Here is a 27187-nt window from a genome sequence, read left to right on the forward strand (position 1 = left end):
ACTCTTTGTGAATGACATATTCTATATATAGAAAACCCTAAAGGATCCATGAGAAAACTATTAGAAATAATCAACAACTACTGTAAAATTTCAGGGTACAAAATTAACTTACAAAAATCAGTTGGACTTGTATACAGTAATAATGAACTAGCAGGAAGAGAACTTGAGAATACAATCCCATTTACAATAGCAACAAAATATCTAGGAATAAACTTAACCAAGGAGGTGAAAGTCCTATACACTGAAAACTATTAGACATTTTTGAAAGAAATCAAAGAAGACATAAAGAAATGGAAATATATTCCATACTCATGGACTGGAAGAACAAACATAGTTAAAATGTCCATCTTACCTAAAGCAATCTACACATTCAGTGCAATCCCAATCAGAATCCCAATGATATTCTCCATGGAAATAAGACAAAGAACCCTAAAATTTATATGGAATAACAAAAGACCCCTGAATGGACAAAGCAATCCTGAGAGAAAAGAACAAAGCTGTAGGCATCATAATCCTTGACTTCAAAACACACAAAAAAGCTATAGTAACCCAAACAGCATGGTTCTGGCACAAAAACACACACATAGAACAATGGAACAGAATTAAAAGCCAAGAAATAAAACTATACATCTATGGACAGCTAATCTTCAAGAAAGGAGCCAAGAACATACAATGGAGAAAGGAAAGTCTCTTCAATAAATGGTGTTGGGAAAACTGCACAGCCAAATGTGAAAGACTGAAAGCAGACCGTTCTCTTACACCATACACAAAAATTAACTCACAATGAATTAAAAACTTGAATGTAAGAACTGAAACCTTAAAATCCCTAGAAGAAAATATAGGCAGTACACTCTTTGACATCAGTCTTAGCAGCAGCTTTTCAATTACCATGGCTATTCAAGCCAAGGAAAGAAAAGGAAAAATAAACAAATGGGACTACATCAAACTAAAAAGCTTCTGCGAGGCAATGGAAACCATGAACAAAATGAAAAGACAACCCACCAACTGGGAGAAAATATTTGCAAATCATATATCTGACAAGGGGTTAATTTCCAAAATATATAAAGAACTCATACAACTCAACAGTGGGAAAGAAACAACCCGATCAATAAATGTGAAGAGGATCTTAACAGATGTTTTTCGAAAGAAGATATATAGATGGCCAACGGGCACATGAAAAGATGTTCAACGTCACTAGTTATTAGCGAAGTATGACTCAAAACTACAATGAGATATCACCTTACACCTGTCAGAATGGCTATAATTAGCAAGACAAAAAATAACAAATGTTGGAGAGGACGTGGAGGAAAGGGAACCCTCATACACTGCTGGTGGGAATGCAAACGGGTGCAGCCACGATGGGAAAGAGCATGGAAATTTCTCAAAAAATTAAAAATAGAAATACCATACAATCCAGCTATCCACTACTGGGTATTTACCCAAAGAACATGAAAGCAACAATTCAAAGAGATTTATACACCCTTATGTTCATTGCAGGATTGTTTACAATAGCCACGACATGGAAGCAACCCAAGTGCCCATCAACTGATGAACAGATAAAGAAGATGTGATACATGTATATATACAGTGGAATGCTACTCAGCCATTAAAAATGGTCCCATTTGCAACAACATGGATGGACATGGAGGTTAAGCGAAATAAGGCAAACAGAGAAAGATAAACATTGTATGATTTCACATGTATGTGGAAGACAAACAAACACATGGATAAAGAGAATGGATTAGTGGTCACCAGAAGGGAAGGGGTAGGGAGTGGGCGAAAAGCGTAATGGGGCATATACGTAGGATGACGGATAAAAACTAGACTATTGGTGGAGAGCAAGATGTAGTCTATATAGAAACTGATATGTAATAATGTACACCTGAAATTACACAATGTTATAAACCAATATGATCTCAATAAAATAATTTTCAAAAAGAAGAAAAAATTAAGGCCTTCCCATTTCAGAAATTATATATTAATTCTCCCATAGTTTCTTCTATTACTTTTTAGACATTTTGTAAATTTAAATTTTTTTCCGTTTGGAAATATTTTGGTTAATGTGTGAAGTACGGGCACAATTATTTTTATTTCTTTTCACGTGTCTACCCAATCATGCCAAGATGTTTTTTTGAAGAAATTATTTTACACGTCACTTTTGTCATAATTATATTTCTGTGTAGACATCGGTCTATTTCTAGGATTCTTCTTCTAATTATTTAATATCTTAAATTCATGAAGGACATCAATACTCTTTTAATGATGGTGGCTTTGTAGTAATTTTAATATCTGGTAGGAGTAGTCTCTATTCATAATTATATTTGGTTCATATTTTTCCTTGCTATTCTTGACTAATTTGTTTTACACTAAAAAAAGTTTAGAATCGTCTTTTATAACTTAAATTTGAAAATACATAATAACCAAGAGTATTCATGTTTTATGAGTATAATATTCAATTATTAAATGTATAGTTAAACTTGGAAAATTTGGCTTGTTTACGATGTTTAAACTTCCCATTCATAATTATAATGTGCCTTCCATTTGTTCAAGTTTTCTTTTACGTTTCTTCAAAGACACTTGAAGTCTTACTGTTTATTTCTAGGAATTTTATCTCTTGTGTTTCAGATCTCAAAAGGTTCTGTGTTATCTCATGTAATTTCTAGTTGTCTGTTCCTCCTCATTTATGTATATCTATTTTGCAGGCCACTGCCTCACTGAATTCTCTCAATGGTTGCAGCGATTTTTCAGCTGATTACTTTGCATTTTCGAGCAATCATTTTACCTGCCAGTAGCGATAATTTTAGCTCTTAGTTTACCATTTTTATACTTAACAGTATATTTCCCTTTTGTACTTAGGTTTGTTTGTGCTCAGAAATATGACCATTAACAGCCAGCATCCTTGTTCTAGACTTGAGTAAAAACACGTTTTCCTTTCGCCTGTTGGCTTTGAGGCTGAAGTTAATATGTTTATTATGTTAGAAATTCGTATATTCCTATTTTATTATTTTTCAAAAATCAATAAGAAGTGTTTGATTTTATCAAAGGTCACTTTAATGTCTATAGATGTAATATTTTTTCCTGAAATATAATAATATGATCAATTATATGAAAACATTTCTGAATTTTGAATAATTCTTATTTTCCTGAATAGCATCTAATGATGGCCTACTAATATTTTAATACGCTGCTAAAACTTGCTTACTGAAACTGAGTTTATGATTTTTGCATCACTTATTTTGTTAATTTTTTGTTATCTCTCCTCCCCCATTACAATAAAAAGTTCATAAGGACCGATTTTATCTCTTGTTTTCTGCTAAAATCCCAGTACCTAAAACTATGCCTGATACAGAGTAATTCCTGAAGAAATAAGCTGACATTTATTCATTCAATAAATTGAGATTTTTACTGTTTTGCCTCTTTTGTCGAATTTCAGTGTCGAGTTATATGCACTTCATACAAAGCTCAGAAACAATTTAAGTAGCATTGGAATTATCTTTGCTTTAAAGTTATAATTAGTTTAAATCAGCTGGAAGTTTACCATGGAATTCTAAATGGTTATGAAGCAGTTAGAAAGCTCTGTGTGGTTGAGTTAAGAGACATTTAATTCCATTTGACATTTAAAAACAAATTTCTGTCTTAACACAGGTTATTTGCTATTTCATATTTGAAGTTTTTATTCCTATGTAATATCAAAGTCTGTTTGTATATCAATCTATCTATCTATCTATCCATCATCTGTCTATTTATCTGCATAAACTACCTGGAAGTAATCCATACCTAATTTAGAAACGACAACAAAAAAATCACACTTATGTCTCACTAAACAATATAACATTTTGTTTTCCTTATTTTTGTAATCTGTGGGAATAGAATCACACTGTTTGTAGTCATCTATGATATTTTTGCTCAATAATCTTTTTTTCTAAGTTCACTCTTTTGTTGTGTCTTGTAATTCATTCATTTTCATTGTAGTACAATATTCCACACATTAGCTTCTTAGCAGTTTCTTGCTCGTATGAGCTGTACAGCTGTTAATATTTTTGCCTTTGTCTCCTGGTACATAAGAATTTCTCTACAAGATATTTCTATAAATGGGACTGCGGGTTTGTATTATGCACCCATTCAAGTTTATAATATAACTTCCAATTGTTTGTCAAAATACTTGCATTAATTTACAATTTCACCAGCAGTGTGCCAAGGTTCAATTTAAGGAATATTCAGTCTGATATTTTACATTATCAGACATTAATATTTTGCCAATCTCATGGTGTAAAGTGATATGTAATTGTGGTCTTAATGTAGATTTCCCTGCTTACTAATGAAGTGGAGCATATTTCATGTGCTTTTTCTGGCTGTGCATGTTTATTGCCCATTTGTCTTTCTTTTCCCGTGCAATTTTAGTTAACTACTAATTTGATTTCTTTAATGGTTATAGTGTTTTTCAGGCTTCCATGTGTCAGTTTTAGTAATTTACAATATCTAGAATTTCCTCTGAGTTTTACACACACTGGCATATGGTAATTCATAAATTAGTTTTCTTTTTTTCTTGTTCCAGTTTGCTGGATCTCTACTTACGGTTTCCTTTATATTTCTAATACTGCTTACTCGTGCCTGATGTTTTTATTGAATCTCACCAAATGATTATTTAATTATTTAATCTTTATTTTCCTTTTACCAGAAGATTTGATTTGCTTCTGTTGGGTTTCACATGCTAATATCAACCAGTGGCAACTTTGTCCCTCTTGAGGGTCCACAGCTTAACTGAAGAATCTCGAGTTCAACTTCCTCCTTTGCCCAAAGTGACCAGATGCTCATAGCGGTGTTTGCATTCTGGAGGATCCTTCTTAGATGTTTGCTTATCTCTTCCTGTCCTTGTTTTTCTTCCTGGGTTCTTGTTGCAGTTATTGTTTCTGTTTCATTTGTTTACTTTTTTATTTTACTCTCAGAAATTTTGTTTGATTTCTCATGAGCCAAGGAGTACCTAGCATGAACTAGGTATATTTTAGTGGGAGAGTTTTTCAGAGAATCCAGCCTAACATATTGTTAGACATCAAAGTACCCATGCATTCATTTTTGAAAATTTATGAATACTTTTAAAAATCAGTGTTAATTTAACATAACAATAGATTGATTGTTTTAGCACTATCTTGCATCTCTCAACTTTATTAAATTTACTTTGAATTACAAAAGTAATACACCCTCTCTGTAATAAGGTTAGCTATCAAAATACAAGTTAACTTAAATTTGGCTATAGGCACCTAAAGGCAAGGCTGCTGCAAATTGGCCAGTGATGGTACCTTTTCTCCAGCTGTGGCCTGGATTCATCAGCAAAGGGGAAAACTACTCTTTTTTCACTTAGCCCCTCTCTCTCATTCTTTTTATTTTTCTTGTTTCAGAGTCACAATGTATATGTTAGTGGGGTAGCCTTCTTTTCTGAATGTGCAGAGCTTTTGATAGCACTGGACTGTGTTGTCTCAGAAAGGGAAAGATGCACAAGGTTTACAAAGTGGACTGGCTCAAATATGGAAATGCCTGGGGAATTTCTGAAGAATGACAGTAAACTAAGTGCAATTACATGGTGTAGATCCAGATTGGGCTGACATGACCACCATGATTCTGAACACTGCATTCTAGCACTGAGGCCACAAGAACCCAAGTGGAGGTCCCTACGACCAAGCTAGGGAGAAAGGATTTGGAGATACTGACCCCTGATCCCTAAATAATGTATTATCGCAGGGCAAACAATAGTCCTTCATTTTCCTGGACAATGGAAGCCCAGGTATGGGAGAATGCCCTAAAAAGTGTCTTGTTTTAGACTTCTTTTCATCCTTGGGTAGTGGGGACACCTTGAAAATTTAATTTTATTATTTTTTAATTTCAAAAATGTGGCACTATTGTGCCATGACAATCATGGAATAACCACTGCCAATAATACTCAGATTGTTTCATTCATTCATTCCTAAATTCATTCAATTTTTCCTTCAGCTATTTATTGTTAGCCTACTAAGTAATGGGTGTATAATAATGGAAAGACAGTCACTGTTCTTACAAAGCTTACAGTTGAATATGGATGTCAGACTTTAAAATATCCCAGAAATGCATATGTAATTATAAATTATTATACCCTCCAGAATGAGAAGAGTACGTGATCAATCAAACTCATTATCAACTTTATCCAGGGTTTCTCTACTCAGAATATCACTTCTAAACCAGTTCTTAAAGATATTTAAAAAAGCAACCCTTTGATGATGGTGGAGCAGAATTTGCCGATTCTGATATAAAATAGTGCCCCCATTAGTCATCATTTGCCTTGCTTATTTATTTATTTAATTTATTTTGCACCTGTAACTATCTGTGTGCTTGGTTTAAATACATTTACCCCTTTGTTTATTGTCTTCATAATGAGGATGTCACCTTCATGAGTACAGGGACTTGGCTTTCTTCACTGTATTTGTAGTGCCTAGGAAAGTTCCCAGTGCATAGTGTGTGCTCAGCAACTGTTGACTGAATAACGATTGTAGAAAAATGAGTCAGGCCTGCTTAGGATATCAGTGTCTGAGCTGTCATACTAAATGATATGAAAATCTTGAACAAATACAACATTTATTTCTACAAAGGCTAGATGTTATGACCTGTGAGACATATAACATTTGACTTCTCAATTCCTGCTTCTCAAATCCAGAGACACTTATTTTCTTTCTCTTCCCCCAGTCAGAATGTCCTGGCACGAAGACCCTCTCTAACACCTCAGACGTGGACCTCCTTGTGTCAACAGCCTCCTTCCGTCCTCCCTAAATCGAAAGCATTTACTCATCCCTCCTTTCCTTTTAGATATAAACAATGCAAATACTACTGCTATAGAAGTGCAGTGTAGCTTTGCTATAATATCAACGTTCTTATAAAGGCACAGGAGAAGCACACAGGTTCACATGGTGAAAACGCCTCTGCCCTTATTCTTTAAGAAACCATTTTCCCCTCTTTCCAAACCTTGTGCTTAGAAGGAAATCCGTTATTTATTGCATTCCCGCAGCTTCAGTTATTTGCTTTCTCATGTGCTATTCAATGTTTTTGCCGAAATGCAGGCATTTCTCCACGTCTCGCTCTCATCCCCCACCTACCAAAAAAAACCCACCTGATGCAATTACCTGCTACCCAAGTCTTCTTTGTGACTAAGCTACTACAAAGGGTGATTTCTCCTTTTCATGGTGGATACCACCTAAAAGAAATCCCCCCACTGCTTATACCCAAACCACAATTATTTGTGTTACAACCCTCAGTTGCTCAATATCACCTGAGCAGCAAGAATTAAAGGTGTCTGTGGCCAGCCCCATGGCTGAGTGGTTAAGTTCACGCGCTCCTCTTCAGTGGCTCAGGGTTTCCTCAGTTCGGATCCTGGGTGCAGATCTAATAGCACTCAGCAAGCCATACTGACGTGGCGTCCCACGTAGCAGAGCTAGAAGGACATACAGCTAGAATGTACAACTATGTACTGGGGCCATTTGGGAGAAGGAGAAGAAAAAAAAAGATTGACAACAAATGTTAGCTCAGGTGCCAATCTTCACCAAAAAAAAAAGAAAGAATTGAAGGTGTCTGTTTTCTTTGTTGCTGAGATTTTGCTGTTTAACTCTTTCACTCCTTTTAGGCAGATATCATTATTGTACACCATCATACACATATAGACACAGCACATATTTGCAGAATGAAGGTCAAATGAGAGAACTTTCCTTTGATTCTGAATCCCTTTAATGCCATTGTTTTCTTTTTTGTTTTTAATTCTCTCCCTTAATTTTTCCAGTAGGTGTAGCCATCCATTTTCACCCAACTTCTTACCCCTACCTCAGCAAACATTGAGTGAACATGGATTAAGTTGTACACACTGACAGGTCTGGATAGAGTGAAGTATACCTTACTTTCCTTCTTAATCTAACTATTACGCTTTTCCTCAAACCAAACTAGGATGTTAGCCAAAAGTTTTCAGAGAAAACCAAAAACAAATACAGCCCAGCAATGTATTGGCGTTGAACTACATTCCAACAGACGTTTACAACATGGAGTTATAAATGATAACAGCGTTTATAGAAAAAGCAGAGAAGGGTACCTATACCATATTTCAGGACTCAGCTGTTTTCCTTTCTGAGTTCTTTCAGACTTTTAAAGTGGTAAATTTCTTTTATAGAACAAATAGACTCTGGGAATTTTAACAATGTTTCTGGTTGCAGAATAGACCTTGGGTCATAAGTCCAGAGGGTTTGCGTTTCAGTTATGTCGGAGGCTGGGCAAAATACAGAAATCCACAGTCGGCTACCATGCCTCTTGACCCTAGTAAGAGTTATGTCCCCTAATCTCTGAGAACTCCACACTGTCCGCTGATCTCCAGAGGATAGTACCAGAGATACCTAAAATAAATCCATTCAAAGGTATGGTTGTTATAAATAATTCCTTTTCCTTCCCTTGCCTTTACACGTAGCCACTCTACATTATTCAGGTGTTGAATATATTTGCTGTGAATTACTCAGTCTTCCACTGCCTCATCGTCCTCTTGATGGCTGACTTTTGCCCTTCTCGAGTCATTAGAAATTTCACTGAGGTGGACAAAGAGAGGAAATCAAGATTAAAGACATGAGTAAACCATGTCCCTTAGTAGTACATCTGTCAGAAAAAGTGCTAATATTTTGGACAACAATGTCACAAATTTCCACTATCTGTAATGGATAAAACAATATGGTGAAGCTAATAAAATGAACAATAGTGTTTAAGTTTTTCATTCAACAAGTATTTATTACGTGTTATGTGTCAAGTACTAAAATAGATGCTCTGAATACAGTGTTTACTACTAAAGTAACAGTGATGATAATAATAATAATAAATAGTAACCTACCCTTCAGAATCTTACATTCTAGTTGGGGAACATAAGTGTAAATGTAAACAATTAATAAATTTTAGATCATTATAAGTGCTAATGTGGGATAGAGAATGATATGATTAGGGACTTTCTTAAATACTGGGATAAATGTAATGTTCTACACTAAGGTGCAAATACTCAATTGAACAATTAAAGAATGCATATGACTCAACTCAGCCCCCAGGTCATATAAAAACATCAAACATAGAGTCACCATATAACCTAGAAATTCTATTCCTAGATTTACACTCAAAATAACTAAAACTGTTTATTCATGCAAAAATGTGTACACAAGTGTTTTTAACACCAACATTGATAGCCAAAAAAATAAGACAAATTTTCATCAAATGATAGATAGATAACTGATCACCATAATATGGTATACCCACATGATAGAATATTATTCAGCCACGAAAAAGGAATGCGCTACTGATACATGCGCCAGCATGGATGAATGCTGAAAACATTGTGCTAAGTGAAAAAAAGGCAGACACAAAATTTCACATATTGTATGATTCTGCTTATTTGGAATGTCCAGAATAGGTAAATCCATAGAAATAGAAATTAGATTCCAGGTTGCCAAAGGCCAGGAAGAGGGGGAATGGAAAATGATTGCAAATTAGTACGGTCTTTTTTTGTGGTGACAAAAACATTCTGAAATTACCCCGTGGTGATTCTTCCACATTCTTGTAGATACTAAAACCCACTGAGCTGTACACTTTAAAAGAGTACATTTTATGATACATGAGCTATATCTCAATAAACGAGAACTTGACGACTTATGTGTCTGCTTGCTAAAAGACAATCCTTTCAAAACCAAACTCTGATTATGTCACTCACCAGTTTGAAATAACAGCTCCTCTGGACCTGCAGGATAAAGTTCAAACACATGGGGTAAACATCAATGTTCTTCATTATCTGACATTTGCCTAAGTCTCCAGCCTCATCTCCAGCCATTTCTGTCCACCACTTTCTAGAGTCATAAAAAACACCTGCCTTTGCTTTTTCACACTATGAGCTCTTCTGCACTTTATGCCTCTTCCACCTGTGCTCTTGGAATAGTTTATCCTCCTCCTTCTTCACCTAGTTAACTGCATTTGTCCTCCAAAATAGACTGCGAATATTGTCAAAGTGACCTCCTTTCACAGCCCAATTTAGGAAGGCTATAGTCTCATGAGTCTTTTGCGTATCATAGACCTTTTACAAATTGTGTGACAAGTTTCTCCTCCTTTAAGCGGTATGCTTTGTCAGATCAGGGGGCATTCATGCTTTCTTCTATGTATCTTCAGCACCTGTGAAAGCGAGTGAGTATTTATTAAAATTGTTGCAACTTGAATATGAATAATATGTTGTTTTCAAGCCAAACAAGTTAAGTCATAAATGAAGAGAGTTTAGAAAGCAAAAACAGAATGTGGTCTGAACCTTAGTAAAAGCCTAGATTTGTACCAAGGAGGGGGAAATTTGGGACATCAGCGTAAGAAAATAAATTTTGTCAGAAAGAAAGAGAGCTCCCTAGATTATTACATGTGAATCCATCGGATGAGGGGTGTCCATAAAAATGTATTTCCCATACCCAACCATTAATGAAAGTAAGGTAATATGTTATCATACTTATTCTTGGTCAACGAGTGCGAACAACAACTTTCCTGGACAAACCAAGATGACGTGACCATATCAAGCATCATCCTATCATTCTATTATTGCTGGGTATTAGAGCGGTTTCCAGATTTTTGCTATTATAAATGATTTTTCCAAAAATATCTCACGACTCACTTTCTCATTTCATTAAATCTTTACTCGAGCATCATCTTTTTGGGAAAGACTCCCCTAGTATCTAAAATAACTCCTTCCATAAGGCTGTCTGTTTGCACTGTCAGACTCCCCACCTAGAATACAAGGTCGACAAAAGAATGAGTGTTGTCTCCAAATCTTAAAATTGTGTCCAGCTTATAGTAGTTGCTCAATAAATATTTGTTGAGTGAATTATTAGGTAATGCTGTGATAAGCATTCTTAAGTATAAATATTGTCTTTATCTTTTTTCAAGGATTAATTAATTAATAGAAATCAGGTTAAAAAATTAAAATATATCATTTTCAAGACTCATTTCACATTGTCTTTTTTGACAAAAATTGTACCAATTTTCCAGTGATGAAATTTAATATTCATTTCACCACATCCTAACTGGTATCTAGCATATTAAATAAGATGACATTTCTACATAGTGGTGAATTTGTTAGGGATAAATAACAAGAAAACCAATAAAAATGCCCTTTCTGGAACACCGAGGTCACACTACATTGATCACAAACAAAACATTTTAATGCTTTTCAATTTTGAGACTAATTTCACATACATTAACCTTTGAAATCTATATATGCATATGAAAGAACCAGTTCAGACGTTTACATCATTTTAGAGATAAGTGGAAATGACTTTCCACAATGACAGTTGACAGGTCAAGGAAAGGTTATAATGAAATTTATCAAGTAGAAATAAAAAGAATTAAGTTGGTTTATTTGGGAGAATTGTATTGATCGGCCAGAACATGGGGACACAGAAAGAATAAGGTTTATAATGGGTAAGAGTGAGATAAACCAAAAGTATTGTGGAAAATATCAGTAGAATTAAGTAACTTTATCAAAGCTGCATGCACCATCCTCAGTTTCCCCAGCAATAGGACTCTCATCTGTCTGTATGTGCATTATTATTTTTTAATTATGTGAAAATGGAGCAAATAGTAACTAAATGATAGAGCCCTGTGGAAAAGGTGGAGAAAAGGGTTGGGGTTGTGTGAAACAAAGTAAAAGTTCATGAAGGAGAATAATTTGAGTTGTGCATATACAAAAGTTGTCTTGAGCTTGTATGTGTGAGAGAGCATATGTCAAAGTATGTCATGACATTTCAACTGGATGGAAGAGCTCACAGGATACAGACTATACTCTGTTCTCCTTTCTTATTCAAAGTTCTACCCTCACCTCCAGCACAGTCTCACCAGTGTAGAATGCAAATGGCTCTCATGAGCTTTCTCAGCCCTATTCAGGGACTGAAGCCAGGAAAGCACATCTGGCAAGACCTAAGGAGACCCATTGCTATTAGTCAATAGTCTAAGAAGACCGTGAAGATGTTCATGCCTGTGCCAGTGAAAAAGGCATGCAGAAGATTGTAGGCACCAAATGCCCACTGAGCTGCCACCTTTCTATCAGCCCCATCACAGGGGTCAGTCACTGTGACCCACCCCTTCCCTGTCCCTGCTTTCTACTTCCCATGATGGCTTCCACCAATGCTGGAGTTTGCTTTGCCAACTCCTTCCACCATACTTGCTCTTCCTGGCTACAGAGCTAGTGTCTACTACAAATTTTGTCATTCAATTCACTAAACAAACTTCCATCATTGATGGCTTACCTGCCGCTGTTTAGAAGTCCCAATTTGGAAACATGTAGCTAGGGATGCTCAGATCATAGCAGTGAAGATACATTGTAGTAATAGTAAATAGCACAATGAATTAATTTAGTAGACACATTTAGCTAATTTGCTCGTGTGTCTGCGATGTACTGTGTGTCTGTGTGTGTGTGCATACGTGCTTTTTCTGTGATCAATTTTGGAACATAAAAGTTTTCTCTCTCAAACTGAAGTCACTTCCCTCATTAACCCAGCAAGCAAAAACAAACAGAAAAACCTCTTACATTTAGTTCTCTCTTAATTGTAAAATAAAACTAGAACTTTGTAGCTCAGTATTAATTATCCTCCATGAGCTAGCTCTCCTCTGCCCTTCCAGCCTTCCAGGCTTATCTAATACTATAAATACCTGCCCTCTTTGCTCCTCCTTTTTTTTTTTTGGTGGTGGTGGGGGTGGGTCAGGTGTTCCAACTGCCTTCTCTACTCCAGGTACCTTAAATGTAATAACATGAATTTTTCCACCATCAAGTCTTAACTCATATTGGTCTCCCAACCTTTCTGCTCCTCACAATATACGTATTCAGCAAAGCTCTTCTCGACAGTCTCTTCTGTGGTCCCTTTCCAATTTTCTAATTTTCCAAAATTTCCAATTTTCCGACTCACACGTACCTATGCTTTTAACACTGCCCTGCCAAACCTCGTATTAGAACTTACTTCACTAATCTTCGAGCATGTTTGCGTTCGTGCTTCCCCAGTAGACTGAAAGTTCTGTGAAGTGAGAGCTAGTGCCTCATTCACCCCAGGTGTTCTGCACATAGCTCTCAAAAATACCATTGCTCTTGGAGTTAAGCAAGCAGAATATGAAGTTCATTTTATAATAAAGAAGAAGACTAATGTTTGCCACGTAAAAATATATGTCAGTCATTTTAGAATATATTATTTATCTCCCAGCAGGAGTTTCTATTTCTCATACATATTTGGGAAATTGGAAATACAAATGATTCTTTTGGCATTTAAGTTGATTTGTGTTAGCAGTTAATCCTTTTTCCTCAATTCCATCCTTTATTTTTTCATCATTAACATTTTCCTTACTAGGCTGTGCTTCAGAGAAAGCAGTATGATCTCACACCATTGTGAGAAAGGTCCCTAAATGTCACTCATCACTGTGGTGTGTGGGCTTTCTGGGGCTTTTCGGCAGACAGCACTTTATGATGCATCCATTACTTTGCTACCAGCGGCTCACCTGCCACAAACTGTCTTACCTCCTGCAAGGGAGTGAAGGGTAAAGTCCTCGAGATGTGACAGTGCTTTAAGTGCTGGCTCAAGTCCACCAGGATCAACTAAGCTGAAATTTGAAGCACGAAGCAGATACACGCCAGGCAGAGGATTGATAGGTACAACAAATTGTTTTCTCATTATTATCAGGACTGCCTTTGTGAAATAAAAATGAATACATAATCTTAATGGTAGAAAGTCTGCACGTACCCCAAAAAGCAGAACTGCAGGATGGCTGCCTTTTCCTGGAGGCAGCAACAACTTGGAATTTTGTGGCATCTCCCAGGGTCCTGGCTCCTCCCGGCAAGAATATCCACCAGGGTTTCGAATCACAGTCATTATTTTTAGTAATATCGGAACATATTTTACCTAAAATAATTGTTGATCTAGTACACACTGATGTTTTCCACAGAAACAGGACAGAGCAAAAGACACACACAGCCTCATGAAGACATGCGAGATTTTGTATCCCTTTATATGACATGGAATGTCAGGTGTAGGTTAATGGATGACTCCATGAAAAAACAGGAAAATGGAAAGCCAACAATTTCATTGCCTGATGGTGCAAAATCATAACACATTTTCTGTTTTATGATGGAGGGGTCATGTGGCATTAGTACTCAGTGTTCCTGCCAAAAGCATTAATCCAGATGGGAACATTAATTTGTTTGACCAGATGTGTGACAATGTCACTCTGAAAGGTGGTTCCAGTATGCTGAACTAACATATATCATCACAGAAATTGCACTGCTAATAGAATATATTGAATTGGTGGCTCTCTAGTGTGACTTTAATCATTTTGAATCATAAAGAAAGGATTTCAGAATTTAAAAAGACTTTAGATGCCATGTAGCCTGAAGTCTCATTTTACGCAAGTGGAAGCTAAGGCTCAGGGAGGTAAAGTATGTCACATGAGCTTCTTAACCTATGTGTGGTAAAACTGAGAATTGATTCTGGACCTCAGGACCACCTAACCAGACTTCTATGCTCTATGACCTTTAATCTCATTTTCATACATTCCTCCATTTCTCACTCAACAATTAAGTATTGAGCACTCACTAAATGATAGGTACTATACTAGGCATTGGGTGAACAGTAGTGAAAAGACAAGCAAGATCTCTGCTTTTGATCCCTGTTTTTGAGAGAGCTTACCTTCTAGAGGCCAGCATCAGAGGTAAATGAAATATATCTGACCAAAGACAAGAACAGTAAAGAATATGCAACAGGATAGTGTTGGAGACAGTCATTGGAGTGAGGCAGTAGTTTTTGGTAAGGTAGAGAAACGACGTGTCATTCCTATTTGTATGTATAACAACTATGAAAAGGAGTCAGTGGAGTGATGAAAGACGTTGCCAAGAAGCAGAAATAGCAAGTGTGAGGCTCACATGAGCTTAGAGAGGAAGAGGAACAGACAGATGCTGATGTAGCTGCCATACATTGAGCAATGGAGAATAGAAGGCAGCCAGCTCATGTAAGATCTGGTGAATTGAATTGTATTCTAAGTGCAATGGGAAACCATTCGAGGAATTTACACAAGGGAGCAATAGATTCCGACTATTAAGCACTTAATAGCACATGGTCTATCGCAGGACATGTAAATTTTCAGGCTGCAAAGCCCTCTAGTAGCAGGCGCTATAGAGAGCACATCTTACTCAACCCTGTCCTCAATTAAAATATCACTCAGGTGTCTATTTGAATTAATGGTAACGTGGAGAAAGGTTTAGAACAAACCTAAGTTAAACAATCAATCCACTTTTTTTCTTCTAATTAATAGACTTTATTATTTAGAGTAGTTTTAGATTTAGAGATTTGAGCAGATAGTGTGAACCCCTCCTCCCCTGCATTTTCCCTTATTATTAACATCTTGAATTTAGTGTGGTACGTTTGTTAGAATTGATGAACCAATAGAGATACATTATTATGAATTAAAGTTAGCCATTTACATTAGGGTTCACACTTTGTACAGTTCTATAGGTTTTGAAAAATACATCACGTCATGTATCTACCAACACAATATCATATAGAATATTTCACTACCCAAAAAATCCCCTGTGCTCCCTGTATTCATCCCTTTTCGTCTACTGCCAAATCCCTGAGAATTGCTAACCTTGCTATTGTCTCTATAGTTTTGCCTTTTTCAGAATGTCATATAATTGGAATCATATAGTCTGTAGCCTTTTCAGACTGGCTTCTCTAACTACGTTATATGCATTAAAGATCCTTCCATTTCTTTTTCTGGCTTGAGAGCTCATTTCTTTTTTATTGATGAAAAGTTATTGCAATGTATGGATGTACCACAGCTTGTTTATCCATTTGTCTTTTGAAGTACATCTGGTTGCTTACAGCTCTTGGTGATTATGAATACTGGTGCTCTAAATATTTGCGTGCAGTGTTTGTATCGACATAAATTTTCAACACATTTGGAGAAATACCAAGGAACACAATTCCTGGATTGTATGCTAAGTTCCTTAGCTTTGCAAGGAACTGCCAAACTGTGTTCCACAGCAGCTGTACCATTTTGCATTCCCACCAGCAATGAGTAAGAGAGTTCCTGTTGCTCCACATCCTCACCAGCATTTGGTGTTGTCTAGATTTTTTTGTCCTTTAGCTAGTCTAGTAGATGTGCAGTGGTAGCTCATTGTTGTAATTTGTAGGCCCCTAATGACATAGATGTTGATTATTTTTTTATTCATTTGTTTTTAAAGAGAAATGTGCAAATTGCCCGTTCTTGTAATAATATCGTATATGTTCCTATAATAATATCACATGTATATATGTAACTATGGTGATGCTCCATCCTTTCAGTTCACCCGGCATATGTTTAGCACTTACTGTCTTCTAGTGTATGAATAAGGCACTAAGGAAATAGGTGATTCAGACAGCACCTCCCCTCTTTCTAGGAGTTCATGGTCTGACAAAGACAGGCACATAAACAAAACTGTGGTGAAGGGAAATACTGAGGCTAGGACAGCCCTTGAGGAGCAATACTTAACTCTTCCTTAATGGGATCAGAGAACCTTCTGAAGTAAGGAATTCTGGAACTGAATTAAAATAAAGGAGAAGAGTATACCAGTTGATGGTAATGGGGTGGAGTGCTGTGTTATTCAGCTTGGTCTCTGAGAGAAACAAGGACAGCTCACTGGTGTTGTCATGTCAAACATGCATTGAGAGATGCTGATGAAGGGGTCGACACAGGCTGATATTAAGATCTGAGTGATATAAAAACCTGATAGTTATTCAACTATGAAGGCGATATCCATATCTAAGTCAGTTTCCCAATAATGTAAGTTTAATTATTTATTAAGCCTCGTCATTATAAAAGTTCATAACATCCATAAAATACAAGTAGTTTGATGGTACTGTCACATGATTTTAATAATATAATACCATGTTATTAAACACAGTTTGTGTCTTTACTTGTCTCTTTTGAAATAAGTTTAAAAAGTTATTATTTTCCTACATGATGGAATCATAAAAAAATACAAACACATAAAAAATTAGGTAATCTCACACGTATAAATCATAATAATTAATAATCCGGTTTATAATATTTCATGTTTTCTATATGTGTGTATAAACATATCTATTAGCAAAATTCATCACTAAATGCAATTTCACTGCCTTAAGTGGAAGTTTGTAACATCATCTTTAATGACTTCTGAGTAATCAGTCTGTAAAATGAACAAAGCATGATTTATTTACCAATTCTCCCTTGAAGGTTAGTTCAGGCACTTACACTTTTCCATATTATAAATAAATCTGAGATGAAATTATTGTATAGAATCTTTGGGAATTGAGCCAATGATTTTACTAGGATAATTCCTTATGAGGTTAAATTTCTGGGTCAAAGTGTATGCACCTATTTAGTAAGGCTTTGATAAATATTGCTAGAAAATTATCTAAATCTATAAAATATGACATTAATGTACGCATGTATACATATAAATATATACATGTATATTTATGTATGTACCCATATATATGAATGTTCCTTTTCACAATTGCTGTATTATTTATTTTAATCTTTGTCAATATCATATGTAGAAAATATGTCAATGTTGCTTTGTCACAGTCATCTCTTTCCTGGTCCGAAGATATACAGCCTAGCTTTCTTTCTCTTTCTTCAATTCTTGTCACTGATAATCCCTTCTCCACAGAGCAGCCAAGGTGTCTCTTAATAAAGTGAATCCATCCTATCATCCGCCCCACTTAAAATCCTTCAATAAGGTCTTGCTACTATTAGAATAAAATCTAATTGGTTCTATTAGATATGGTCCCTTCCTACCTGCCTGATCTAATTTCACACTCTGTCTATTAACTCCTTCCCATGGCTTCCCCTGTGCCCCATTCGCTCTCTTAAGCTTTATCCACACTGCTCTTCTGTTCCTTAAGGTATCACATTGCTCCTTCACTGCCTGAAATGCTCTTCCTGATATAGCTGTATGACTGGCACCTTCTCTGGATTCAGGACTCTGCTCACATCTCACTACCCTGGGAGCTCTTCCCTGAGGACTCCAGCCAGGGAGATCCTGCTCCAATTCCAGTGACTCGCTCTGAGATTACTCTGTTTTGTTGCATTAATAGTGTCTACTTTTATCAACAGTACCTTGTACTTCTCTCTGTTTCCCTTTTGTAGATAGATACTTGGGACTTTGTCTCCATTCTACGTTATCCCTAACACCTCGATTGTTCCTGCCACGTGACTGACAATTAATAAGTGCTCCTTGAATGATTGAATGGGTTGAATGTTCCATTTCTGTTCCTTCTGTAATAAATTGTCTATTCACAGCTGTAGCCCATTTTTCTGTTAGATGTTCATCCTCTCTACCCTTACGAGAATTTTCTGCCATATGGTCAATACTAACTCTTTTCCTGCCATTTCTTTTAAATATTCCCTAAGTAATCATTAGTCTTACAACTTTTTAATAATAATTTCTGTGATAAAATATTTCTTAAATTTTTACTTGTCAAAAGTATTAGGATTTTTTGGGGGCCGGCCCCATGGCCGAGTGGTTAAGTTTGCGCGCTCCTCTGTGGCGGCCCAGGGTTTCACCAGTTAGGATCCTGGGTGCAGACATGGCACCGCTCATCAGGCCACGTTGAGGCAGAATCCCACATGCCACAACTAGAAGGGCCCACAACTAAAAATACACAACTATGTGCTGGGGGGATTTGGGGAGAAAAAAAGCAGAAAAAAATGTAATAGTATTTTTAATTTTTTCCTTTGGATTCCACTTTTAAGTTCTTCCCTACAAATTAATATCCATCCATGTCTATATTTTCTCCTAGAATTTGTAACACTCACATTTTTCATTAATATATTAATAAATGTGTATGCTGTTTTGGAATAGATAGTCAGATGTTAATCAAACCTTATTTTTTCCATAGGAATCTCACTGTTGCAATGTGTTTTTTGATAATCTGTTCTTCCCCAGTCATTTCAATTGTAAGCTTTATTACATCCAAAATTCACAAACATGGTTCAATCTCTGAGTTTTCTTTCCTATTGAATCACTTTGCCTCTTAATTTCTGTATTATCATAACACATTAATTAATTTTATAAGTTTTAATAATGGTAAGTCAAGGCATTCTACAATATTTCTATAAATTTCTGCTATATTTACTCTTTCAGAGAAGCTTAAAGATATTTTTGTCAAACTTGTACAAAAACTCATCGATGTTTAAGATTCTGTTTCTTAAAAAATGTTATTAATTTGGATAGAATTGAAAACATTGTAATTTAATTCTTCTCATTTAAGTACATAATCTAAACTCTACTAGCTCTTAATGTACCTGGAATATCCCTAATTTAATGCCTCTGTATATTTTTTAAATTATAGTCATATAATCTCTGAAGATTTCTTGATCAGTTTATCCTTAACTATTCACATTTTTGTTTCCACTGTGTCTAGGATCTTATATTTTGAAGTGGTTGTAATGTAATAAAGGGAAACACATTTTTTTGCCTTGGGAATTAACCATCTCACTATTATTACATGTTAGCTCACATGGTGTTTTAAACTGAATCTATTGGATTTTCCTGGTAAGCATTTATATCATTTCCAAATGGTAAAGATGACAATTTTTACCTACACTAATTGTTATATTACTTTTTTCTTTATGCTTTGCCTAAAATTTCTAAGGAAAAAAGCTGAATAACAGAGGTGATATATGACTTTCTTTCTATTGTTATTTTAGTTTTATTTTTTCTCATTTTAAAGAATCATTTCTGATCAGAATTATGCAAAAACACTTTATTATTGATCCAAGTTCCTGATTATGAACACAATTTGTTAAAATCTGTAGATTTTTTTGAGGACCGTAGAGCTCTTTGCTCCTGCACTAACCATCTCCAAATTCCTAAGTTTATAAGGTTTTTTTCCTACTTTGCTTTCAGAGCCTGTTTCTCTTTCATCCATCTAATGTCATCAGTCACAATCCTATTGTGATTTCTTTATGCTCCTTCTAAACCCTTTCAAATACTTTTCTAGTTAAAGAAGGCTCCCCCTTCATGTAGAATCAAGTGCAAGAACATTTGAAAGCTATTTACTGCTCAAATTAATTTTAAAAATAAACAATTTGCTTCTGTGCTTTTGGTGGATATGTTTCTCAGATGTGTAACCATCAGGAAAATGGAGAGATTCTTGTACCATTGGAGACAACTTGGAAGATCCACGTAGGGGATGGTTGAGAAACATTGCTTTAAAGTCAGGTCTGGTATCCAGACTCATCCTATAATATAATAACCTGTCTCTGCATCTGCTCCGCTAGAAGAAATAACTATTTATTCTGCTTGTTTTGCTTTCTATCATATACTTGGTAGTTTACTCAAAATGAATTTTCATTTATTATCTACCACTCAGAGTCTATGGAAAAGAGAAATTTAAAAAGAATGAATGGATGCATGAACCAATAAACGAAAGAAAGAGAGAGGGAGGGAGGAAGCGAAAGAGGGGTGAAAGGAAGGAGAAGGGAAGGGAAGAAAGGAAAGGAGGAAGGGAGGAAGGAAAGAGAGAGAGGAAAAAAAATCATATCATCATTTGTCACAACAAATAAAAAGGCCAATGACTCTACAGAATCACCCTGACAAAATTATCCTGAGCAATTTTGAATTCATAAAGAATTAAGTCAAGGCAGCCACACAAGGAGTTATTATATATATCTGTGCACACACACACAGCAGCAATTGGAAGTTAAAACTGTGCTCTTATGAGGGAGCTCTCTGGCTCCACAACCAACATAATTTATTAAAAATCTTCATATCAGCATCTCTGCTAACCTTCTTTCAATGGAAGTTTTTTAAAAAGCTTACAAAAGAGATCAATGCTGAATATGACGACTATTGCAACTTTGTACTTCTCTTTGAAATCTAACAAAATGGGTCTCTAAACAATGAATGTACAGTAGAAACAATACCAACAGATTTAAACAGCCATCTGGAGTAATTATTCATGCTCCCTAAAAATAGGCTGTTTGAGAACTTGCAAAGTTTCTTCGAGATATAATTCAGTGGTGTCTCTAACAACACATGAGCAGGCTTGTGGAGTGAGAGTAAAGATGCTTTCATTGCACGAGTCTAGTTGTTTAATTTCTTTTGTCATGTAAAAAAGCACCTGAAACTTAGATCTCAAAGTCAAGTTGTACATTCTCCTCTACCATTATCAAAGTCTTTCCACGTTCTTCCTTCCTTTGCTGTCACCACTGCTGATGCAGGTGCTTATTTCCTCAGAATCATGCCAAAATACAGAGATCCCTAATTCATCTCTGACCTCTACCACCTACCTCTTCAATTAATCTTCACACTTTATGCATCCATCCTTTACTTTTTCATTCACTCAGCAACTTACATTGCAACTCTAGAGTAATGCCTTCTCTTTTTACAATAACAATGCTCCTTCTTTTACAGTTGAGACAATTTAAACATCACAAAGTGACTTGGCCTGAGCCTTCCAGGGGAAAAAGATAAAATAAAACAAACGAAAACAAAAACCCTGATTTGTAGTACTTGCTGACTTCTGTGCTTTCCTCCTTGACCAGTTTCAAGCTACTAATATTTCACAATCAGCTCCCAAAATTCCTGAATAGTTAGCAATTAACTTTCATGACCTAGGATAAGTAGGCTCCAGTATCACTGGAACTGTTGGGGGATATTTTACTATAGTACAGAGATATGCCGTAGAGAGGATACAGTATGTGTATATGTAATATATATTATATGCCTTTAATAAATGTATTGAAATATTATATATTAAATGAATAGATTATATATAATTTATTTAATAAGGCTTATTAAATAAAACACCTCAGGCAACAGGGATACTTCTTGAAGCAAAAAATTGCAGCTCCTTAAACAAAAAGCAGTGGTGAGGATTCTTCCAAGCTATAAATGGAAACTGGTTTTATTTATTTGATATAAGACAGAAGCACAATTTTAAACATATAGGCTGTTTAGAATCAATAATATGGTTCTTTAAATTGATACACATTTCAGATATGAAAGCTGGATGGGAACTTAGTAATCAAATCTAACTCCTTCATTTTAGGGAAAGGCGTATGGAGTACCAGATAGATGAATGCCTTTGTCCGCAATCAAATGGCAAGTTTAGACTATAGTCAAGACTATAATTTCTAGATATCTGGGTTTTTCTCTGTTTACTATATTGACTGCTCAGGTGAATAGATTTAACCAAGTGATGCTAGAAAAATAACACTTACCTTAATACTGTTGTATGTTTTTATTCTTCATGATATATCTTCAAACCATATGTTTTCATTCACTCACCTATTCAACATCTATTCAACACATTTATTGTGTACCTACTATGTGTCAGACTAGAGTTGAGGAACAGAGCATATATTGGTAAACAAACAGACAAGTCCTTTTCATAATGGAGCTTACATTATAGATTAAAAAAAAAAAAGGACAACCACCAAGGAAACAAACACTTATGTTATAAATTTTCAGGAGGGCAAGAGTAGAGGGAAGGAGGTCAATAAGAATATTGTGATAACCCGGGGCTGAAATAATGGTGGCAACAGTGAAAATGGTAAAAAATGGTTAAATGCAGTCTACATTATGAAAGTGTAGCTAACAAGACATGGTGACATACTGTATAAAGATTTTGAAGCAAAGAAGAAATGTGAAGATGATGATCAGATTTTTGACCTAGGCAGCTGATTCAATGGTGATATCATTTACCGAGATGGAAAAGATGTCGTGTGGAGGGTTTTAATTGAGACTTCTCTTTTGGATATATTAATTTTGAGATAGTTCTTGGACATACGAATGATACATTGAGTGTGGAGCTCAGATATAACAGGATGCGATGAAATTTAATTTAGGTTGTTTTGGAAAGTCTTGACACTCAATGAGGTCCTCTAGGGAATGAGGTGGGAGAGGAAAATGTCTGAAAACATGAGCTCCAAGCTACTGCAAAAGTGCTCACTGGAGTAACTTTAAGTAAACTGTGTCACATTGAAATGCAAGAACCAAAACAACCACCCACCCCCCACACACACACACATACTATCTCACACTCACACATAAACACACACTCATATTTACACACCAACACATGCACACACAAAGAGGAAGGGGGAATGGAAGAAGAGAACCACTGTCAGTGTTGTCCATCTATTAGGCAGTTTAGAGACATCATCTTATTTAATTTTCATAAGAACAAGGTGTCTAGAAGAGATAGAAAACACAACAAAGAAGACTGAGGAAATTCAGCTGGTAAAGTGTGAGGAAAAGTAGCAGAAATTAAATGAATAGTGTTTTAGATAAGGGAGGGTCCAGTTCTTCCCAACAATGCAAACAGATTGAGTACGATGAGGACTGGAATTGACCGTTGGGTTAGCCATTTTGAGCTCACCAGTAACCTTCACCAAGGCAGTTTCAGTGGTATGATGGGGAGAAAGATCTGATAGGAATGAGTTCAAGAAAGAATGGTGAGTGAGGATGTAAGGACAGTGAGTACAGCCAAGTTTTCTTATAGTTTTCTCTAAGTGAACTAGAGGGGTTGGTAAGTAACTAGAGTGATGGGAGATCGAGGGAGCTATTACAGAACGTTTTCTAATGTACGACAGGGAATATTAGATATGATTCGGCAATGAAAACTTGATGCTGAAGGAGGGAAAGGGCTAATTACAAAAGTGAAATACCTGAGTAAGTAATTGCTTATAGGATTCAATGCATAAATCCAGATTGGCCTTCATAGGAAGGAGGGCAGTTAATCTATTGCAATAGGAAAAGATGTGGGAATAGTCAGGAAAGGAAGGATAAAGGTGTAGATATGGATAGATAGATACGTACGTTTGGGGATATGCAGATTAGAGAATTCCCCTCTGGTTTGTTAGTGGGAGATAGTGACTTTCAGAGTTCATGAGACTGTGAAGAATTTAGAAGTAGTTGAATCTGATCAGGAGCTGTACACCACCTTAGGGGAAAGAGTAAGTGATGAGAAATGACTAGGTGACTAAGAGATAAGCAAAGATTTAGGCTTGATAGAGTTAGTCCAGCACTCCACAGTACTAAGAGAAAGCAGATAATCACTTCTAATTATAGCTTCCTTCATGGGCAAGGTCTCTTAGGTGTTGTGGAATGATGGGGCCTCCAGTGTTGTGAGAAAGAGGGAGGTGCACTTTGGATAAGATTCAAAGGAGCTCTCTGCATCCACCATCCAATCTGCTTGAGGAGCAGAAAGAGCTCAGTGGGCCTCCTTTAAATTCAGCTGTGAGAAATAGCTAAGATAATTGCGAAAGATGGTTCAACCTGAAGCCTCTGGAGCTCAAAATTAAACTTACGAAATTTACCCCACATGAGTCATCTAATCTACAGAGAAAAAGTGAAAAAGACTCACCAACATCTAAAATAGGGATGTTGATTTCCTGTATTCTCTACTGTTGCAGCCACAGTCAGCATTGCTAATCAATCAAGTCTTTCTCCCTCTGAATCCTGTATCCCACAGCATTCCGATCAGCCTCCATCTAGCATCAGAGTCAGCATGAGAGAAGAAAACTCCCCTGAATATCACTTGACTTTCAGAAGACCTCTATTCTGCTGTCTAATATATGTATCAAACTCATTAAGCCCAAAAATGAACTCCTAATCTCCTCTCAACCCCAGCACCCCAACTTGCTTCCAAAGTCCTTCTAAATCTCAGCTAGTGACTCCTTATTTTTCCTTCTATACTAAACCCAATACCTTAACCTATCCTGTTGGCTCTAAATTTAAAATAGACTCATAATCGTCCCCCCTTTTACAGTCCCCACCAGAACTCCTGGGTCCAAGTCCTCATCATCACTAGCCTAGATTTTAAGGGGTCTTCCTATTTCTTCCCTGAAGCCCCTGTAGCCTGTTCTCATCACAGAAGCCAAAATGATCCTCTAAAGCAGGTTCAGATGAAATCTTGACACTTCTCTGCTTGCAATCCTCCAGTGGATTCCTATCTCATCACTTATATAAAAGCCAAATGCCTTGCAATGGCCTACCTGGCCTGCATGACCTGTGGCCCTACCCATTCTGAGATCAAGTACATTTCCCTCCTTTCCTCACCTCAATTCAGCTGTGCCGGCCTTTCCTGCTCTTTCCTCTACCAGGAGCATGCTTTCCCCCAGATAGCATGGGGGGCTAACCCTCTCCTTGCTGGCTCAGTTGCCCCTTCTCAGATTTCCATCCTGCCCTCCCTACTCACCCCTCGCATTTGTTAATCCTCTCAACCCCCTTTATGTTTTCCCTAGCAATTATCAACCACCTGACACTTTATATTTGGCATATTCTCTTGTTTATTGTCTGCCCCCTCACTCTTAAACTGTATAAATTCCATTCTAAGAAAACAGAGATTTTCAGTATTTGGTCCCCAGCACCTAAAGGAGCCCTTGGCTCATAGAAGGTTCTCAGAGAATAAAGGAAAAAATTAATGAATTTGCAAACTCTAATCTAAGCAATATCCTTACCTGAGCACAGTTACCTTCGAAAATGCAGTGTGCTTGTGGAGTTCTGTTTGATTTAGTTTGCAATCATCTGGGTGAAAGAGTTTCCTTTTGGAAGCAACCCTATTAGCCATCAGCTCCCTTGAGGATGCTTTTATCGGCTCTGGAAGCAAGTTTTGCCATTCCTCAGCTGTTTGCGGGAGGACTGAGCCGACCTCTCTATGCGCAGCATTGGAACCCCCTCCTGCCTCCTCCTGAGAGATTTGCAGTTCCAGGAGCATCTCTCGTGGGCTGCAAAGTGCCCTGTCAGTGGGCTGTGCCATCTGTAGCAGGAAAGGTTACATTTAGTCACTTGTTATTCCAATATGCATCCACTTTATCTACTTTCCTTCCTCACTGTCTTCTCCCTGTGACCTGAGTTAATCCTCTCGTTATCTGCCTCCCACTTGGATCAAATCCCTCTTCAACTTTAGTTCCTATTCTGGCCCTGCTTTTGCCAGCCTCCCCAGGGACCTTGCAAGAGCTAGTGTTTAAAGACCACTCTTTCAGGCCCGGGCCCAACTGTCAGACAAAGAACAAAGAAAAGTGAACCACTTTCCAAGGAAACAGCACTGCTGAGAATCCCTCTTCGAAGAATGCCACCTCTTTTTTTTTTTTTTTTTTTTTAAAGATTTTTATTTTTTCCTTTTTCTCCCCAAAGCCCCCCGGTACATAGTTGTGTATTCTTCGTTGTGGGTTCTTCTAGTTGTGGCATGTGGGACGCTGCCTCAATGTGGTCTGATGAGCAGTGCCATGTCCGCGCCCAGGATTCGAACTAACGAAACACTGGGCCGCCTGCAGCGGAGCGCGCGAACTTAACCACTCGGCCACGGGGCCAGCCCCAGAATGCCACCTCTTGTCTGCAGAAATCTAAGCTTAAGTATTCAATAAGGGAAGGAAGCAGGCAAGAACTAATATTTGTGGAAATCTGCTTTGTGCCAGGAACAGGGACTCGTGTATTTTTCGTAGTTTTATGTCAAATAATGTTTACATGCAGTCCACAAATTAAGTAACAATCATCTTCACGTAAAACGTCACATTTTTAAAAGGAAATAAGAGCTTGGTACTGCCCTGCTTAAAACACTTAGGTGACTTCCCATGAAGCACAGACTAGAATCTTAAGTCCTAACCACGGCCAACTGGGGCTTGCATACCTGCCTGACCTCACAGCCCACTCCTCTCACCAATCCGCAGCCCACTACTACGTAGAGATGGGCTTTGTTTTTGCAAAAACTCTAATGTCTATGCATTTTCAACTTTTTCTGCAGCCTGCTGTCCATCCTCACGCTGTGTAATCACAGGATTCACAGTCTCTTTTCATTCAAGCTTCTTTCAACTGTCATCTTTCCACAAGGATCTTAGCTGACCACTCTAAAGGATTGCCTCCAAGCCTGAAAAGAAGAAAAGGAATAATCTATGGTTTATTGACATTGTGTTCCAACAGAAGATAAAATAATAGTATTTGAATTTCAAGTCTTTATGGCCACCTTGTTTTTAAGTCACATCTCCTCACTCATTCCCTTCCTTGCTTTATTTTTAAACATTATATTTTCAATGTATATTTTCATTATTTGTATACCCCGTGATAATATCTGTTCCCTGAGGGTAGGGCCTAACTTGTTTACTGCTAGGTCTCTGG

At 36.8% G+C, this 27187-nt stretch overlaps 1 long non-coding RNA gene across 1 annotated transcript; it reads right to left on the reverse strand.

Moving 5' to 3' along the window:
* Positions 1 to 6586: 6586 nt before the first annotated feature.
* LOC139082375 (uncharacterized) lies at positions 6587 to 25817 on the reverse strand. Its single transcript, XR_011538304.1, has 5 exons — positions 25534 to 25817; positions 24438 to 24564; positions 9899 to 10194; positions 9743 to 9769; positions 6587 to 8582 (listed from the first exon to the last, which is right to left on the reverse strand). It is a non-coding gene; the product is annotated as an uncharacterized lncRNA (long non-coding RNA).
* Positions 25818 to 27187: the final 1370 nt, after the last annotated feature.

This window comes from Equus przewalskii, chromosome 3, assembly GCF_037783145.1.
Source record: "Equus przewalskii isolate Varuska chromosome 3, EquPr2, whole genome shotgun sequence".
Classification (NCBI taxonomy): domain Eukaryota; kingdom Metazoa; phylum Chordata; class Mammalia; order Perissodactyla; family Equidae; genus Equus; species Equus przewalskii.